The following is a 13,436-nucleotide window of genomic DNA, read 5'->3' on the forward strand; positions in this document are numbered from 1 at the left end:
CAACCACTCTGGAAAATAATATGGAGGCTTCTTTAAAAACTAACATAGATCTGCCATATGATCCTGCAATCCCAGTCCTAGGGAAATACCCAATTTAAAGTGACTCCAGAAGCACCTGCACACCGATATTTATTGCAGTGCTATTCACAATAGCCAAGTTATGGAAACAGCCAAGATGCCCCACTACTGACGAATGGATTAAGAAAATGTTGTATTTATACACAATGGAATTTTACTTAGCCATGAAGAAGAATGAGATCTTATCATTGGCAAGTAAATGGATGGAATTGGAGAACATCACCCTGAGCAAGGTCAGCCAGGCTCAGAAGAACAAAAATCGTATGTTCTCCCTCATATGCGGACTTTAGATCTAGGGCAAATGCAGTAGTATTGTTGAACTTGGGTCACATACAGGAGGAATGGGGATAGGTAGGAAACCCAAAACTTGAAAATGTATGGTGTATGATATGCCCACTACAGAGTAGCTAATACAGTAACCTTAAAATGACAGGGGTCAATATGGGAAGGTGACCGGGAAGTAGTGAAGAGGTCAGGTAGAGATGAATCAATTCAGGTTGTAATACACTTGTACATGGAAGCAATGCTAGGAATTTCTCTGTATAGCTATCCTTATCTCAACTAGAAAAAATGCTATGTCTTTCTTATTATTGCTTATGTCTTCTCTTCAACAAAATTGGAGAAAAGGGCAGAAAAGGTTCTGCCTGGAAGTGAGGAGAGTGGGGGGTAGAGAGAGGGGGTGGGGGCAGAGGGGAGAAATGGCCCAAACAATGTATGCACATGTGAATAAATGAATAAAGAAAAAAAAATATGGCTGGTGGAGTGGCTCGAGGTGAAGGCCCTGAGTTCAAGCCCCAGTACCGCAAAAAAAAAAAAAAAACCAGAGAAGCAAGAGTGTTTTTGTTTTTGTTTTTGATAGTATTGGACTTTGAACTCAGGGCCTCATGGTTGGCAGGTAGGCACTCTATTACTTGAGCCTTTCTACCAGCCCAAGGTATTTTGATAGCTTCTGCTAGTAATTGTGGAATATTTTCATACTTTTCTAAAACTGGACAAGTGGTAGTTTCTACAGATGAGTTGCAACAGGACACTTGAAACCATATTAATAAACTTTTGTATTCTGTGACAATGGAATACACTGGTCTACCTTCCACTTTAAATAGGAAACATGCATAAGGGTTTTTTCACAAATGGTATTTAGAAAATATTGTTTCAACCAGATGTGGTAGGCGCATCAGTCTTCCCAATATTGGGAAGGTTGAGGCAAGAGGATCACGAGTTCAAGGTCAGCCTGGGCTACATGGTGATATCCTGGCAGACAGAAAGGAAAGAAAGAAAAAGAGAGAGAAGAAAGAATGAAGGAAGGAAGGAGAGAGAGAGAGAGAAAGAAAGAAAGAGAAAAAGAAAGAAAGAAAGGAGGGAAGGAGGGAAGGAAGGAAGGAGGGAAGCAGGGAGGGGGGAGGGAGGGAGGGGGGAGGGAGGGTAAGAGAGAATGGGAGGTTTGTGCAGATCTTCAATGATTTGTGCAGGTCTCCCAAATATACACACATTCCATTATATGATATATTTTTTAAACTGTTAAATTGCCACTGGTTTTGTCAATGAAACAGGCTTTTTTTTTTCTTCTGTGAATCTGCGGCTGGGAAATGTGTGGTAACTACTTGGCACTGTTGATTTGTGCTGAGAGATATCCATTCTGTCCGCTCTTGGTTTTGCATCATTGTGCAAATGTCAACACTATGAAAATAGAAGTAACGCCATCCTGTTATGAAAGTAGTTTAATCTCACAGTCCCTCTGAATGGGTTTTGGGATTCCTAAGAGTTCCTGAACCTTCCTTTGAGAAGCATCATTGTAATATAACACTGAAAATACATGCAGCCATCTCTTTGCCTTCTTTGCAAGTTTTAGATAATCTAATATTTCTGACTTTCATTCAAATGTGCAGAGAGCATCTGACCCAAATTAGGAGCTGGAGAGGGAGAGGAACAGAAGATAGGCTAGTGGTGGTGAGGGGAGTGGTCATCATGATGACCACTCCCTTGTGTAGGAGATGTGTTAGCCAGATCACTGGAGAGAAGGACGTCTTTTCCAACTCTACTCTGTAGGATGGAATGTGTAAGCAAAGCCAGCAGAAAGTTAAGAGAACCTTCCAGAAAGAGCTTATCACCCAAATTCAACAGTGGGTGGCCTGGGAGTTTCACATCATAGCCAAACACCCACTTACTGTGAACCAAACAAGTTGATTAGCAGACAGTCACTGTGCCTTAGGGTGTATCTTATTCCCGAACTGTAGGCAGATAATTAATTTCCAAAAAGAACAGACCCAACTCTAGAATTAGTGTGAATCTGGGCTTTTGTTGCAAGCAGATAAGAAGTTCCCTGACAGCTTCTCCTTTAGGACATGTGGGTGCCCTCAGCCCTAGGCCCTTTGTGTTCTAGACAGAGGCTGTGGAAAGAGTGCTGGTGACAAAAGGTGAAATACATTGATCGCTGTACACTAATCCAAGACCTCCTGTGCCAAGGAGGTGAGGGAAGGGACAGTGCAGGGGAAGGGAGACTGCAAGAAAAGGCCAGATGGAGTGCATAACTGCAGACAGACCAAGTGCCCCAAGGGAAGTAGTGTGTGACCATGGGAATGTATCAGAATAGCAAAACTGTTCTGAGCTGGCTCTGAAACACTATTAGGAAGCAATGTCATCTGCCTTGGGACCTGGAGACTGAGTACCAGCTCATGGTCAAGGCTGGTGAGGGTCAAGGGACATGCAGGAAGAGGTCTTAAGTCAGAGCAAGCATGGTGTGCCCACAGTGTGAACAAGCTAAGGGTGAAGGGCACAGGTCTGAGGGAAGGGAAAGCCAGGTGATGCCTTGTGGCTAGAGGAGGACATGGGTCACTGTGCTGGAGTGATGGACAGCCAGTGAGAGGTGGTGCACTGCCATGACTGGATTCACATTGCAAATAGTATTGCTCTGTGGGGAGGACAGCGCAGGGCACCCAAATACAGGTAGAAAGACTGGGAGGCCATTAAAATGTCCATGAGGCAGGCCAGTAGCTTAGACTAGGGAGGTGATGTTGGAGACAAAAGAAGAGAGAGAGATGTCTTCCAGGAATACTTTGTTGACAAAAATTGACCATGACTTGGTGATGGAAAAGACTGGAAAAGTAAAAGGAGGGGGAAGCATGAAGGATAACACACCTGGGTTGTTGGGTCACATGTTTAGATGGATGTCAGAGGAGCCTCTCCAAGTTGGAGACAAAGAGCAAGAGTGCAGCCCTGCCATGACGAATGTGAGGTGTGACACCCCACGTAGAGACTGGGTTATGGACTGGAGCTCTGTGCCAAGGTGTGGAATGAATATACTCCTTGGTAATTTAAGCTAAAGCTATGAAGATATTTGACAGTGGACAGGAAAAGGAGGAGAGGAGAGCGGTGTAGAGGAAAGGGAAGAGAAAAGATAAAGGCAGATGAAAGGAGAGAAACTAGAAGAGGAGAAGGAGGGAAAGAGAGGGGAGGAAGAGGAAGGATGGAGCTGGAGAACAGAACATGGATAAGAGACCAGATAAGAAGAAATCCTGCCCTTTGAAGCTGAATAAGAAGGATGATGTTGCACAGGAAACAAAGAGCAAATGTGTGGAGAAGTAGGAAAGGGATCCCAACAGTGGAGTATCAAAGGAGGCAAAGGAAGAGAGGGTAACAAGAAGGGGTGCAGGAAGTTGTATCAAATGCTACAAGAAGACACCCGCTGACTTTACGGCTATGGAAGCTGTATGGAATGTCCTGCATTGGCCTCCAGAGTGCCTTGTCCACCCTCCCCTCCTGTCCTCCATGAGCTCACAGTCCTCAGGAGACAGAGAACATGTTCACTGCTGACAGCTGTACCTAGCACAAGACAGAGTGTTCATCGCCTAGTAGGTACTAAGAAAACACTTAATAAATGAATGAACACATGAAAAGAGAGGTTCTAGCAGCAGCAAAGGCAAAGAGTAAAGAAGTGCCAGATGAAAGAGTAGCTTCAGGTTCTATATTACTCTATTTTTTGTCACTTTAATAAAACATCTGAGGCTAGATAAGCTTATGAAGAAAAGAGATTTATTTAGCTCACAGTTTGGGAGGTCAAAAATCCAAACAGCATGGTGCCAGCTCTGGCCAAGGCCTCATCTGGATGGTATCATAATGTGAGCACATGCACAAAGAGAGAAAGAGAGAGAGAGAGAGATCACATGGTGAGATAGAAAGCCAGACTAGAGTCCCAAACCTTACTCCCTTCTGAGGAGATGGACCCCAATGATCCAATCACCCTTGTACTAAACCCCACTTCTTAAAGTTTCCTCTGCCTCAACATGGCCACACTGGGAACCAAGCTTCCAACACAAAAACTTTTGGGAAACACACTCAAACCATAACCAAACCACAACAGAGGCAAATAGTCACATGAATGTCAGATGATCTCAAAAGACTCTGCAAACCTAAGGCCACAGTCCTTGCAATGTGGGAGGGGAGCAAGCGAAACCACGAGATCCCAGCTTAGAAATGTCAAAGCTCAGCTACATGCATGGTACCTTCCTGGCTGCCAAGGAAGCACTCAGTGCAACGCACTCAGCACAACTCTTCCATGAGGGGCTTTCTATCAAATTGGGAAAGAAAGAACACAAAGGACCAAGCAGGAAGACAGTCATGGGCAATGTGACATTGGTCTGAGGAGTGAGGGAAGTCCTAGAAGTAAAATAAGGGTAAGATTGCCCTGGGCTGGATGTTGAGATATGTCGTGCAGAGCACAGCCAGGCCATGAAAAATGAGTGGGATTCATTTCAATGAAAAAAAAAAACAAAACCTCCAATAGGAACAAAGGAAAGAAACAAGAAATTTCCAAAGGAAGAACTGCAAATGCACCGGGACCTCTGAAAAAGAGTCGATGTTACTAGTCACCAAAGAAAGGAAATGTGAGGCAACAAGATGGAGTGTTCCAACTCATAAGTTTAAAAAGACACTTTAATTTAATTTCCTGTGTGCTCCAGGGTGTAGAGAAATGGGCACCTGTGTATGTTGCTGAGGAGTCCCACCAGTACAACCTCGGGGAGAGCTTGACACTGCATCAATGCAACTGGCCTCCTATTCATGGGAATTGTTCCAGGACCAAACTCTAGTTGGTCAAGTCCTTTGCACAAAATGGTGTAGAATTTGCATATTACCTACACACCCCCTCCTGTGTACTGTAAATCATCTCTAGATTACTTACAATACTTAATACAATGTGAATATTATACAAATAGCTGGAATACTGTGCTGTACACAGAATAATGACAAGCAACAAAACTAATCTATGCATACTCAGTACAGACACCATCTTTTTCTGAGTAGTTTCCATCCACAGTTGGTTGAATCCATAAATGTAAAATACTCAGATATAGGAGGCCAGCTATTATTCTTCTGGAACTCTGTCCTAAGGAGATAATTAAGAATGAGTAGAAAGATTTAGCCATAAGAATGGTTGTTGCAGTACTATTTTTATGATAAAAAGTTGCAAATAACCTAAATCTCCAAAAAGAGGGGTGTTTGTTAACAACTTATGTATACAGCAGGCATTTATTCATATACTAAAAATATGATCTTGTAAAACACCTTCATTAATATAGGAAGATGGTCACGATATATTAAGCACAAAAACAGATTAAAAAACAGCATGCATCAAGTGTGTCTGTGTGCACAGAAAGCTACCTGAAAGGCTAGGTGTCATTGTGTTAACAGACATTACCTTTAGGTGGATGTCATTGTGAATAGTTTAAAGTTCTTTGTACTTGTCTGTATTTTCTGACTTTTCTGTAATAAGCCTTTGAAATGAGATTTTTAAATATTCTTTTTCCAGTGAATGGTGCAGAGTATTCCAGGTGGAAAACAGATGAGCAAAGTCACCGAAGGTGGCTCCAAAGACGAAAGCTGTGAGCCCCTTGTGCCGGTCGCCTTTAGAACAGTCACAAAGGCCCAGTGAACACAAAAGCTTTCAGCCTTTGAGAAGAGCTGTTCATCTGGTCTTCCTTCCAACTCTTATTCCACCTGATCCAGAGCAGATGCCAGGTCCTTACAAAACACATGCCATCTCGACAATCACAGAAAGCCAGACCCAGGCACGCTGTCACCAGCACAGTGCTCGGTGCTGAGAACATAAGACTGAACTGTACAGCAAAACAGCAGGCAGTGAGGGGCCAATGGCTCCACCTCAGGTAGAGGGAGGCCTCCAGGAGAGAGAGCCCAGCTTCTGAGCATAGGAATCCCACAAGGGCTGTCTGATGGCTCAGCCCCATCCCCCTGGAGTGCACAATTTACCCATTCCCTTGCTTTTTCCTTTTCATTTTATTACTTGAATGCCTTTAGGCAGGGCTGTGCTCTGCAGTGAGGGCCCACAATTCCTTCTTTCTATCTTTTCATCAGTGGCTTCACACCAACTTCCTAGCCCCTGAGGGCATTAGGATTTGCCTCCTCTAGTGTAGACAAAAATGAATGTGATTTAGAGCCTTATGGACAAGCGTCTCTACCTTGCTATGAATTTTGAGTCACCGAGAACCCTGAGTCCCTCCTCCTTAAAATGAGATGTTTCACACTGAATCTTGCTGCCTGGCTGCATCATCTATCAGGTGAGACCAGGGAAGCATCGCCTGGCCAGCGCAGATTGCCAAGGGCTGAAAGCAGGCTGTATGGGGAGAAAAAGCCTCTGCCTGGCTTCTGTAGATGAGTGGGCTAGAAAACCTGGGGATGCAAAGGAACAGGTTTCTGGTGGGATAATCAGATCTAATCCCTGGAGAGCCAGGCACTGAGCACAGTGGAGCAGAGAAGCAGGGAGAAGACGGCATGTCCAGACTCCCCAAATACAGGAAATCACAACTCTGTAAGGAGTGGAAGCTTGTGTGCTTCCACTCACAGCAAGAGGCCAAACGGGATGCCAGGCCATGCTCACTCCTTCCCACAGCTTCTACCACTCTGTCTGGAGAAGGGTAACTTATTACTTGTACTTGCTATCGCTTTTCCCCAGCTGCTCTGTTGTTATTTCCACATTTTTCCTGTGGTTACTTCCAACCCCCCCAATGGAGGCTTTCCTTACCTAGCCAATCTGTGGGTTGATTTCTCTGCAGAAAGATCACAAAACTTTCATGAGGGCTCTTTCTTCTTCTCCTCCTTCTCCTCCTTCTCTTTCTCCTCCTTCTTCTTCTTCTGGGGATGCTAGGGGTCAAATTCAGGACCTAGAGTTTGTTAGGCAGGTGCTTACCACTTGAACCATGCCTCCAATCCTTTTTGCATTGGTTATTTTTATTTTTTTATTATTCATATGTGCATACAACACTTGGGTCATTTCTCCCCCCTGCCCCAACCACCTCCCTTACCATCCACGCCACACCCTCTCTCTCCCCCTGACCCCCTCAATACCCAGCAGAAACTATTTTGCCTTTATCTCTAATTTTGTTGAAGAGAGAGTATAAGCAATAATAGGAAGGAACAAGGGTTTTTGCTAGTTGAGATAAGGATAGCTATACAGGGAGTTGACTCACATTAATTTCCTGTGCATGTGTGTTACCTTCTAGGTTAATTCTTTTTGACCTAAACTTTTCTCTAGTTCCTGGTCCCCTTCTCCTATTAGCCTCAGTTGCTTTTAAGGTATCTGCTTTAGTTTCTCTGTGTTGAGAGCAACAAATGCTAACTAATTTTTTAGGTGTCTTACCTATCCTCATATCTCCCTTGTGTGCTCTCACTTTTATCTTGTGATCAAAGTTCAATCCCCTTCTTGTGTTTGCCCTTGATCTAATGTCTGCATATGAGGGAGAACATACAATTTTTGGTCTTTTGGGCCAGGCTAACCTCACTCAGAATGATGTTCTCCAATTCCATCCATTTACCAGGGAATGATAACATTTCGTTCTTCTTTATGGCTGCATAAAATTCCATTGTGTATAGATACCACATTTTCTTAATCCATTCATCAGTGCTGGGGCATCTTGGCTGTTTCCATAACTTGGCTATTGTGAATAGTGCTATGCATTGGTTATTTTTAAGAAAGGGTCTCACTTTATGCCCAGGTCAACCTGGACCACAATCCTCTTATTTGTGCTTCCCCACACAACTGAGGTGACAAGTGCCCAGCCATTGGTTGAGATGGGGGTCTCATGAGCTTTCTGTTAGGGCTGGCCTTGAACCACAATCCTCCTGATCTCTGCCTCCTGAGTACCTAGGCTTGATCCACTGTGCCCAACCTGGGCTTTCTTAATACCTTACCTGTCACTCCTAATTCCCAGTATAGACACTAACTTATTTCTGAAGGCCAATATTGCCTCCCCAGCTGGGCTGTGAGTACCCAAAAAAAAAAAAAAGGATGGGTGCCACACTGGGTTAAATGACCCCTAGTTAGAAAACCTTTTGGCATGACCTAGGTAAAGATGGACACATACATAATCCATGACCTATCCTCCTTTCTGTCTGGAGACCCAGGAAGCTGCAAGAGTGTTCAGAGCAACACTTTCCTGATAAGCAAAAACACCAGGAACAATTGAAGTAGCCTCTCCAAAGGAATGGACAAATAAATATTGTTATTTTTCATCATTAAACTACATACTTTGTTGAAAATTAACACAGATCCACACACAATCATGGATGGACCAAAGCATAATCCTGAATGAAAGAAGTCAAAATAAAACTAGCATATTCAGTCGATATAAAGTCAGACATTTTTAAAGCTAGCTATTCTGTGCTGACAGATGTCAAGTCACCCTCTGTGCCTGCACAGGATTGACTTTACAATCTCTATGGACAACAAAATTCACAGATGCTCAAATCCTGATATTAAAATAGAGAAGTGTTTGCCTGCAGCCTACGTACATCCTTCATATACTTCAAATTTTCTCTGGATTACTTCTACTACCTGACAGGTAAATGCTATGTAAATAGTTGTTCAACCAAATTATTTATGAAACACAGCAAGAAAAAAGTCTGTACATGTTCAGTAAGGACATAGTTTTTTTCACCTATTTTTGATCTTTGGTTGGTTGAACGTGAGGGTACAGAGGGCTGACTACATAGAAATGCGATGAAGCTATAAAGAACAATGGAATTAATCACACAAAATGTAATCTAATGCTTCCCTCTGAGGACTCGGCATAGGCAAGCTGGGGCAGAGAGAGCTAAAGAGCTGATGCTGCTCAATGTCTTACGTGGGTATTTACTTTATTATTATTCCTGAAATTGCAAATAGCCATTCCATATGCCACTTTCTATAACTCAGGTAGCTCACAATTTAAAAAATAAATAATTGGGCTGGTGGAGTGGCTCAAGTGGTTGAGCACCTGCCTTCCAAGCACAAGGCCCTGAGTTCAATCCCCAGTTCCACAAACTTAAAAAGAGATAAAAAGTAAAACACAAATAAATTACTAAATAACTTAGTAGCACTCAGCACAGTGTTGGTCATAAAATTAATTGTTGGGTTTTGCTTCTAAAAAGAAAAAGCTCTTTGAAAATCAAGCATGCAAATGGTGGAAGAGGCAACCCCAAAATGTAGAAAAGATAAATCTGTATATGACAGGCCAGAAAACTATACAACATGAGCCAAATGGGAAAAGAAAACTCTATCCCATTGTTTTCTATATCTCAGCTTGTCTTGCTCCTGAAGTCCTATTGATTGCTGAATGCCTGTTAATGCTCAGTCTTGTCAATGGAAGGCAGGGGGATAATTTGTCTTCTTGAATGTCTCCTCCTGAAGAATGTCCCCCACCTCTTCCTACTTCCCCTGATGGCATGTGGATGCCGGAAAAGATACAGTCCTGGTGCTCTGAAGAATGGCTATCTCCCCACTGTAAAGTGAGGTCTGCCATCTTTGTGGAGCCCAAGGCGTCTGTCATCATTCTCATCAGATTCTTTCAAAGGACAACTTGCCCAAAACTCTGAGATTCACATCTCACCACTTCCCAAACCTTTTTATTATTTGTTTTTAGGTGACACATGAGAAGTGGCAGTCCTCCCTCCCAGTTTTTTCTGAGAGATGCATCATCTTTCCAGGCTGCACCTAGAGGACAAGTTTTCTGCTCTGAGGCTCACTTACACCTTTCTGTAAGTTCTGTTCATCTCTGTGCTCCCCAAAGGATGGCGGAAAGTCAAGAATGCTTGACTCTATACTCTCGGCCTCTGCTCTCTCTTCCTCAGCTGGTCCTTTGGATGGAATATTCTTCACTGCTTCTCCACTGTACTTATGGCCAACATCTCACTGGCAGATTCTTGATAAGGCTTTCAAACCTATTTGTGATTAAGTTTGGCTACTATTGATAAAAATCCCAAATAAGAATTCTTTTCAGCCATGTAAAAGTTACTGTATCAATTTCCAATTATGCATAACAAATTACTACAAATGTAGCACCTATAAACAACACAAAGTTAGTAGCTCAGGCACAGTGTGGTACACCTGCTTTCTCTGCTCAAGAACTCTCAAGGCTGGAATCCAGGTGTTGGCTGAGCGGGACTAGGATCTGAAAGCTCTGAGAAAGAATCCACGTCCAAGTTCATCCAGGCTGTTGGCAGAATTCAGTTCATTGCACTTGTGAGAACAAGGTCCCCATTTCCTTGACTCACATCCTTCTCTTCAGGACAATGTCATAAAGAATCTTTTGCATACTTCAAATCCCCAGCTATCCCTTATGCTACCAACTGGAAAGATATTTTCTTTTATGGGCTCATACAATTTAGACTAGTTCCACCCGAGTGACCCAGTATCATCTTCCTTTCTCAAAAACAACTGATTAGAAACCTTAATGACATTTTGGCATATAAAGTAACATATTCATGGGATAACCCCAGGGATAAAACTTTGGGGACCAAAGAGGTTAGGCACCTCTGCTCTACTGGGTCCTCAGGACCCAGGCTTCTTGATGTTCAGGACTCCATCTCCCCTGGATGGACCCAGTCCCCATGGACCAGGATTCAGCATCTGTGTACCAAGACAGAGGGAAGCAGGTGATTTCTGACTAGATTTTAAGAAAGGTTCCAATAGCTGCCACACACCACTCCTGTCTGACTTTGTGACTTTGTTACTTTGTGACATCCTCATCTGGCTGCAAAGGAGGCTGGGTAAGGTAGCTTTATTCTAGATGGTGGTGTATCCAGATAAAAATTCTGTCAGTGTAAAAGAAAGGGAGAATGAATAATCACGACGATACAGAAAAATATGATTCAGGAAAGCCCTTAGTTAAACCCCTTTCTCTCTTCAGGTTCAGTTTTTGAAATTTTAAAATGTTTAGTTACAAATTCAAGCTAAAAACTGGACTTCTTATTGCAGGCACTGATCAGGTCCCCCCTTCCCTGGGCACTTTATCAGTCTCTAGACCTAGACTTTGGGGAAAAAAACTGAGGGAGAGGTGTAGATTTGAAAGACAGGGTAGAGTCCCCTGCTCCCTGGGGCACCTCTGCAGGAGTTAAGCATTGTTAGGGCACTGTTAAATTCTGTTAAAGCACTGCTAACATTAATGATAAGTCCTCATTGCAAGCACTCTTTTGAATGTTTATTTTCCCTTAAATGTGCTGAGATGGGGCTATTTGATTCCCTAGTTGACAGCTATTAGGCCCCTCTCTAGAGCCCTGGCTGCCTTTAGTGAAAGGCTATCAGCCAAGTATCCAGCCAGACTTCCATCATTCCTGCTCAAGCTGCTTTGAACACAGACGTCTTGAAGAAGCTAAACACCAAGACACATCTCTGGCTTCTGAAGATTCTGTCCCAGCAAACAGCTTGCATAGGACTTTTTTGCCAAATGACCCTGTAGTCACTTCCCACCCCACCCAGGCCAGAGGTAAAGGGTAGATAAGGAGCACTTCCCCTGGTAACCCAGCAGAAGATTTTTGATTGGTGCAAACACAGGACTTCATTTGCATGAAGGAACTGTGCCATGATTGGTGAAAATACAGTCCTTCATTTGCATAAGGATCTGCCGTGATTGATGCAAACCTTAACACAGTCACTTTCTGGCTATATAATATGAAACAATAAAGAAATGGGCACGTGAACTAAACAGAACTTTCTCAAAAGAAGAAATTCAAATGGCCAGAAAACACATGAAAAAATGCTCACCATCTCTAGCAATAAAGGAAATGCAAATTAAAACCACACTAAGATTCCACCTCACCCCTGTTAGAATAGCCATCATCAGCAACACCACCAACAACAGGTGTTGGCGAGGATGTGGGGAAAAAGGAACCCTCTTACACTGTTGGTGGGAATGTAGACTAGTACAACCACTCTGGAAAAAAATTTGGAGGCTACTTAAAAAGCCGGACATCGATCTACCATTTGATCCAGCAATACCACTCTTGGGGATATACTCAAAAGACTGTTACTCCAGAGGCACCTGCACATCCATGTTTATTGCGGCACTATTCACAATAGCCAAGATATGGAAACAGCCAAGATGCCCAGCACTGACAAATGGATTAAGAAAATGTGGTATCTATGCACAATGGAATTTTATGCAGCCATGAAGAAGAACGAAATGTTATCATTCACTGGTAAATGGATGGAATTGGAGAACATCATTCTGAGTGAGGTTAGCCAGGCTCAAAAAACCAAAAATCGTATGTTCTCCCTCATATGTGGACATTAGATCAAGGGCAAACACAACAAGGGGATTGGACTATGAGCACATGATAAAAGCGAGAGCACACAAGGGAGGGGTGAGGATAGGTAAGACACCTAAAAAACTAGCTAGCATTTGTTGCCCTTAACGCAGAGAAACTAAAGCAGATACCTTAAAGCAACTGAGGCCAATAGGAAAAGGGGACCAGGTACTAGAGAAAAGGTTAGATCAAAAAGAATTAACCTAGAAGGTAACACCCACGCACAGGAAATCAATGTGAGTCAATGCCCTGTATAGCTATCCTTATCTCAACCAGCAAAAACCCTTGTTCCTTCCTATTATTGCTTATACTCTCTCTACAACAAAATTAGAAATAAGGGCAAAATAGTTTCTGCTGGGTATTGGGGGGGGGAGAGGGAGGGGGCGGAGTGGGTGGTAAGGGAGGGGGTGGGGGCAGTGGGGAGAAATGAACCAAGCCTTGTATGCACATATGAATAATAAAAGAAAAAAAAATATGCAGGCTATTTAGGTCACTTTGTGAGTAAGTTGGGAGGCACCTTCCTGTGCTGCCCTCTGGTGGGGCAACATTAGGCCAAATAAAAACTTCTTTGAAGTGGTCTTTTCTTGCCTAGTTTTGATTTCTATCATTAGTAAAATGGCTGAGCTGGTAACATGAAGAAAAGAGAAGAGACAGCAGGCAAGGTAGCAACAGCAGTGGCAGGGCCCACAGTAGCCATCCTGGTGGCAGCAGCAGAGCCACTACTCTGGCTGTAGCAGTGATAGCAGCAGAAGCAGCAGCAACAGTGAAAGTAATCAGTTAAAGGCAAT

The sequence above is a fragment of the Castor canadensis genome, chromosome 4 (genome assembly GCF_047511655.1).
Source record: "Castor canadensis chromosome 4, mCasCan1.hap1v2, whole genome shotgun sequence".
Taxonomy (NCBI): domain Eukaryota; kingdom Metazoa; phylum Chordata; class Mammalia; order Rodentia; family Castoridae; genus Castor; species Castor canadensis.